This window comes from Megalopta genalis, chromosome 13, assembly GCF_051020955.1.
Source record: "Megalopta genalis isolate 19385.01 chromosome 13, iyMegGena1_principal, whole genome shotgun sequence".
Lineage (NCBI taxonomy): Eukaryota > Metazoa > Arthropoda > Insecta > Hymenoptera > Halictidae > Megalopta > Megalopta genalis.
The window spans coordinates 4,401,802-4,409,528 of NC_135025.1; the positions used below are offsets into that span (position 1 = coordinate 4,401,802).

At 32.1% G+C, this 7,727-nt stretch overlaps 1 long non-coding RNA gene across 1 annotated transcript; it reads right to left on the reverse strand.

Moving 5' to 3' along the window:
* Nucleotides 1-4,239: 4,239 nt before the first annotated feature.
* On the reverse strand, nucleotides 4,240-6,731 carry LOC143260455 (uncharacterized). The gene is made up of 2 exons (XR_013034651.1): nucleotides 6,599-6,731; nucleotides 4,240-4,800 (listed from the first exon to the last, which is right to left on the reverse strand). It is a non-coding gene; the product is annotated as an uncharacterized LOC143260455 (long non-coding RNA).
* Nucleotides 6,732-7,727: the final 996 nt, after the last annotated feature.

Sequence of the window (7,727 nt, forward strand, 5' to 3'; positions counted from 1 at the left end):
GAATTGAAAATATCACTTGTATATTAATTAGTTATTATATATCTATCTGTAACTTTGATTCCATTGGGTGCACACAGTAATAGAGTATCAATTATTCCATCGGAATAAACAATGAAGGTTTTGTCGTGGCCAGAAAGTTCATTATTTTTCTAAATTTTGCTTATTATTGTAATAGAATATTCTGTTAGTTATTTATATTTATTATTATATATATTATTATATATTATTACATAGTACATATATTATATTATTATTTTTTTATTTTATATAGTATATATATTATATTATAATATATTTATTATATATATATATACTATTATTATTATTTATTATCACTTATTTATGAAATCTTGATAGCAGCCGATTCATCAAAAATTCATTCAACAGAATGACATCCGTTATTGCGACACATGTGAACGCTGCACGGAATTACTGTAAAATTTCGTAGAATATCATATCGCCATCATTCGTATGCCGCGCGGTTATGCATGAAATCGTAGTTACAACTAACATCGGCCGTTATCGAGCCGAAGAATCTCCCGCGCTCAAATGTAACGGTTAATTTAAATCTGATTGCGATTTAACCATGCCCCAATTCTAACGTTCCTTTAATTGAATCTGCAGTTAACGTCTACTTTATCACTACGCTAATTTCAATCCCACACCACCTGCAATTTAGACCTCGGTTAAGGCCACCGCTACGCACCAATTAGCATACAATGCGGATGTTATGGTTGGTGAGAAATGCGCGATTATTTTATCACCGTACGCTAAGTGCGTAAAGATATTCGGGCGCGATAGTAATTAGATATTACGGTGGATCCGGCGCTAACGCGTGTTGCAGTAAATTCTCCCTAGTTTTCCTAAGGCTTGGGAACGAAAATGGACAATTTGGGGAGAGGAGATACGATTATTATTATTAGTTATTATTATAGTATTAGTACATTAGTTATTATATCATTAGTATTATTAGTTATTGTATTATTAGTATATTAGTATATTGGTTATTATGTTATTAGTATAATTAGTATATTAGTTATTATATTATCGATATAATTAGTATATTAGTTGTTATTGTGATATTATTCGAGTACTATTATATTAGTTATTATTATGTTATTAGTATAATTAGTATATTAGTTATTATATTATTAATATATTAGTTATTATGTTATTAGTATAATTAGTATATTAGTTATTATATTGTTAGTATAATTAATATATTAGTTATTATATTATTAGTATAATTAGTGTACTAGTTGTTATTATGATATTATTAGAGTACTATCATATTAGTTATTATTATGTTATTACCGTATTAGTATATTAGTATATTAGTTATTATTATTAGTTATTATTATAGTTAATAATCGTACCTCCTCTTTCCAAATTGTCCATTTTTCTGTATTTCGTTATCGTATTTCGTTCACAGAGAAGTTTCTAAATGTTTCGCGTTACAGGTCACGATTTAATTTTCAAGCATTTCATCCGTTTCGATCAACCACATCATAAGCCACGATCTAACTTTAACCTAAACTAAAATATCGCCGAAGAGAGAGAGAGAGAGAGAGAGTTTCAGTGCAAGCCCCGGCTTAACAAGCTTTACCAAACTGACATTAAGGTCAGTGTAAGCATAGAAAATCTACTCCGGGGCTTAACCTTTTGATGCGCAAGGAACAAATAATGTGCTTTTGAAAGATTAATGAAAGAAAATAGAATGACATCTGTATAATTAACAGTTCGAACCCAAATTTCTATCGTTCGCAAAATTCTCGAACGATCCGGACTAATTCTGTTTAGTATAAATAATAGTATATCGTTTCATAACAACGACAAAAGATCGCATTTGTTTAAACTTCCTACGATTTTTTTGTTATAAAATATGCTCGAACGAGTGAAAATTCGTAGTAAAAATTTCCGACGAAAACGTTCTCACAGCATCGGTGATTTTAATGGGGAACAAAAATCAGGAAGCAGTCATTTCGGCCGGTATCGCAGTTCCAGCGTTAAACGTTGAAACTGTATTTCACGCGAGAGATTATAATTTATTAGACGCGCGAAGAATTCAAACGAAACGAGAGGGGAAATAAATCGTTGCGTCACACTTCATTGTAAAATATTATTAAAAGGGAAAAACGAGGATGTTAAATGTGTTCGACGCCAATAATGATAATAAGGATAAATAATGAAATTAGCATTTTTAACGAAGACTTGTAGAATAGTAAAGCCAGTAAATGCGCAACCGTTGTTCCGTTAACAAATGTTTAATAATCTCAGGCTCTGCGATATCAATATCAGGTTATTTTTAACCTGAGAATTTGCTCGCAACAGCATTCGTGCTTCCCTCGTTAAGTTAATTATGCAGTGCCGTGTTCTGCTAAAATTCAATGTAGCGAGGCTTCATTGAGAGTCGTTCTATACGTACTTTAACGTCATTAACATTACACCTTAATATATGCTGTCGTAGTGGTGTACATGTATATGTACAAATTAGATGTAATATATATAATAATAATAATATAATAATATATATCATAATAGTAATATAATAATATAGTAAGTAGTATAAGTAGTAATATAATATAGTAAAATATTAATATAATATAATAATAATATTTTACTAATAATACAATAATAATATATATAATAATAGTAATATAATAAAATAATATAATAATAATAATATAATAATAGTAATATAATAAAGTAATATAATAAAATAATATAATATAGTATATAATATAAGTAGTAATATAAGTAGTAATATGATATAGTATAATAAAGTAATATAGTAAAATATTATAATAATATAATAAAATAATAATATATATTATCGTAGTGGTGTATATGTACATGTACAAACTACATGGGACACACACTAATACTGACAAAGAATCGCCCAAAACGCTATCATTAAACAAAATGAAAAAGTTTAATAAAACCTTCGACATGCAAAAATCTGTTCATAAAGCCGCGCGACCCATAATCTGTGACTAATGCAACCCCGACTGCAAAGGGTTAACATCCCCCCTTTATTTCTTTGTTTTATCTTCAAACGATGAGAAAAATAGAACTGCTTCGTAGACAACATAATCGCGAATCATGTTACAATTGGAACACGCTGAAATATTCTTAAAAAACAATTATTTCTTTCTTCATTTATACTAAATCTCCTGGAAGTGAGCGTGTACGTATGCATATTCGGGCTCGTAAAAATCGTTTAACGTCTTCTTCCCGAGCACACACGTTACACGCCTCGTCGAAAGAAACGCCGTCGTTTCGGGCTCGTAATTCGGTTCCGGCTCTCTCTCTCTGTTCAACTGCACGCGTGGCAAGACCGACGACCGATTTCGACGCGCCCCACAGTCGCATGCTACACGGATGATAAGAGTATTAGCATCGAGCCGCCTTCGAGTGACGACGATATCGCCGGGAACGACGTTCTCTCGCGAGACTTTCCCGTATTTTCCGTGCGGAACAATACGTATAATCATCGCGTAATCTTCAACTTGCGTCGTACACGACGCTACGTCCCGTTCGACGATATCTGTTAACCTAAGCTCGGAGAAAAGGGTGTCGCGCGTGGACCGCGAATGACAGAGGCGAATTCGAAATCGTTCGAAAATAGGAAGCGTGCCTCGAAACGACGAAATCAGCGATTTCGACGGAATTGAACGAGCCCGAAAGTTTTGACGAATTTTTAATGAATTGCGCGCTCGCCGTTGCTCGCGGGATTTTGGTCAAGTATCGCGGAATTTGTTTTATGGTGAAAATGCGTGAACGGGAAAACGAAATAATAAAAAAACGTCGGAAGAATTCGAAAACGAAATAAATATCTCCGAGCCTTAATATATATATAGTGGTGTACATGTATATGTACGAATTAAATATAATATATATAATAATAGTAATATAATAATATGTATAATAATAATAATATAGTAATAGTAATATAATAATATATATAATAATAATAATATAGTAATAGTAATATAATAATATATATAATAATAATAATATAGTAATAGTAATATAATAAAATAGTAATATGATATAGTATAATAAATAATAGTATAATAAAGTAATATAGTAATAGTAATATAATAAAGTAATATAATAAAATAGTAATATGATATAGTATAATAAATAATAGTATAATAAAGTAATATAGTAAAATAGTAATATAATAAAATAATAATATATATTATCGTAGTGGTGTATATGTACATATACAATTAATAACTTTTTTATTTTATTTTACTGCACTTTTAAATGTGATACAACAATTTTTAAGGGCGCCTTAGAGTCGTCGCCCCGAAAAAGAAAAACAGATTTCTGTCCGGTCGAATATCTTGGAATCGACGTCGAAAATTTTCACTACAATCTAACCCTTATTTTTCGAAATTATCGATCGAACGACCATACAATATCGCAGCGATATATTTTTGGTTTCAATATTCGTTCTGTCGCTTTAAAACAAGAACTCCCTGTACATATTTAACGTCCTCGGAGTCGTTCCCCGGCGCGGCCAATCCTTTACGTATCGATTCGCAGCCGAACAGGACCGTTGTTCCTCCCCGGAAAAGTGGATCAGAGAAAGTGCCCTCGCCTCGAGTGCTCGGCCATAGTTGAAACTCCAACATCTGCAAGCCATCGGCAAGTACCGGGGGCCCGTGAACGAAGGACACCGTGTCTGAACAGTGTCATCGTTTCCAGTATAGCTGAACCACCCTCGCCGCGGCTGGTCCTCGAGATGTTGACGTTGCGGGAGCGGCGGGGAAAGTCTCACCCTTTTGTTTCCTACAAGTGGAAAATTTATGTGATCGAATATCTGGAAAGCCGCCTGGTGCTAAACGATAAATTTCTATCGCGATATTGTTCAACGAATTCATTGTTCGGCTCGATCATTGGGATCGAAATTCGGTAGATTCGGTGATTGAAATTTTTACGTGTAATTCGTGGAAGTTTTGTTGAGGTTACATTGAACGAACTTCATTATTATGCAAACTGTTCTAACAAATAGTCAAAGTTCTGACAAATTGTTATTGCTATGTTTAAACTACGAATCCGTATGCATAATCTTTGACAGTAATTTTACAAAGATCAGAACAAAGTATTCGCGGATTATAAAATTCATAACTAATAAATTAATAATACTACATATATATTTTCTTAGATTTTCCGAAATAGATAATCTGTACGCATAAATATCTATCTAATTATATCTTTCATAAGCGTACACCTTAATAAACAACAAATAAATCGAATTAAGAATAAATAGCAAATTATTTAGAATAAATAGAAGAAAGCAAGTGACTATCGTAAGATTGTTGCTAAAAGTAGCGAAAGCCACGTGATATTATTTATATTCTATAGCTGTGAATATTATGTTAATATCGCGTAAATAATAAGTACAGTGAAATAAATAATAGCAAAAAGAATAATTGTCTAAACGCGGCCACTATGATGCAAAATAAAAATTGTCTGCATTTATTGCAAGAAACAATGATGCATTTCTTCTTTTAACGATTATAATAATGCAACAATACCTTTAAATATTTTAAATGTTCCTGTTTTATTTTTCATCTATTAGTTTCCGTTACAAACGCATCAAATCCATCGTCTATCGGTTACTGTTAATCACGGGGTAAACGAGATTTTTGTTAAAGATAAATAACAGTCTACATGGCTGCGAGGTGAGAATACTCGAAGTAAGAAAATAACACGGATAGAAGACCGAGCGAGAGAGCACAGGTAACAAAGTCTGCAGTGCACTATTCACAATCCTGCGTGCAACGGACAATTTTCCAGCAGCGAAAAGCAATTTCGTCGGTTCTCGACTACAAAAGGTATTGCTCGGAGAATCACTTGACAGGAGCCCAAGGAAGTCAGTATATTTGTTCCACCGATAGTGCTCGATGAATTCTCAATGTTAGCCTTCTGGAAAATGACGTTTCACCGGAGAATTTGTCGTTCCGCGGTTTCCAGTTTAATTTCTGGCCAGAATAAATTCTAACGAATCCCGTTCGATCGCGCGAATATATTTGCATGATTACGTGTCTATCTATTTGCTTACGGATACTGGATATTCTACGATAATTAGTACTCGTCGATATATAGAGTGTTCATTTTATATTGAGCACACGTGATGTCTGTTTTACATGGCTGACGTTGGAAAAAGAATTGCACCATCTCACGGATCGAATACGAAGGTAGGACAACATTTGTATTCCAAGATCACTTCGAAGCTGATTTTCAACGTCATTAATTTTTTAAACGGAACGGTATATTTTCGATAATGTGATATTTTCCATTCACGAGAAAAAAAAGAATTCGTCCGCGTACAATATCACGACTCTTCGATGATTTTATACACTATAAATCACGTTAATAACGTTAAACGCGTATAATTACGTTCACGTAATTAAGCGTCGATTCTACAGAAAAATAAAATATTCTATGTTCTACACGAAGAAACGTTTGTCTGTTTAAATTTGTCTTGTTAATTCGGTATTAACAAACGGTTGCAGGCACGATGGTATCGATCGAGACTGCAGAATGATGGAGACTTTTAAGGGAGCCACGTATTTACACTCACATGCGTTGAATTAACCTGCGGTTACCGTGGATAACCAGTGAAATTCTACCGCGCGAATAAATGTCGTGATATAGCATTCGGAAGCGTACTATGAATGCCGCGGCGATTGTGCGCGTATTTCGATCGTTTTGCGGATACAATCGTTGCGCAAAAACACGATCATTCGGATCATGGCTCTCTTCCATCGAATTTTTCTCTATCGGCGAAAATAAACACGGATATGAGTCATCGGAACGCGAACATTCGATAACCGCTGGCTACCGGGGAACGCGATATCTAATTCCGAAGATCTTCGCCCGTATTCGATTGTAATTAGTAAATTGTGCGATATGTAATATATGATATACGATATATAATATATGATATACGATATTCAATATATAATATACGATATATAATATATAATATACGATATGTAATATATAATATACGATATATGATATACGATATTCAATATATAATATACGATATATAATATATAATATACGATATGTAATATATAATATACGATATATGATATACGATATTTAATATATAATATATGATATATGATATACGATATTTAAGATATAATATACGATATATAATATATAATATACGATATATGATATACGATATATAATATATAATATACGATATATGATATACGATATATAATATATAATATATGATATATGATATACGATTTTTAATATATAATATACGATATTATGATATACGATATTTAATATATAATATACGATATATGATATACGATATTTAATATATAATATACGATATATAATATATAATATACGATATATGATATACGATTTTTAATATATAATATACGATATATGATATACGATATTTAATATATAATATACGATGTATGATATATGACATATACAGGGTGAGTTTCGTAACATGACCGCATCAAATAACCCGTCAAATATCTACGAAAAAATGTGTTTCGGTCAATATTTTCTCCCGAATTCGAATAAACCGTTGAATTTTACACGAAAACGTATAACACCAAATTTTCCGCGTAAATTTATCGAGCGTGTCTAAAATACCGTGAAAACGCTGGAACTCTTTCGACGGCCGCTTGCAAAATATATAATTCCGCGAATTATATATATACACACAT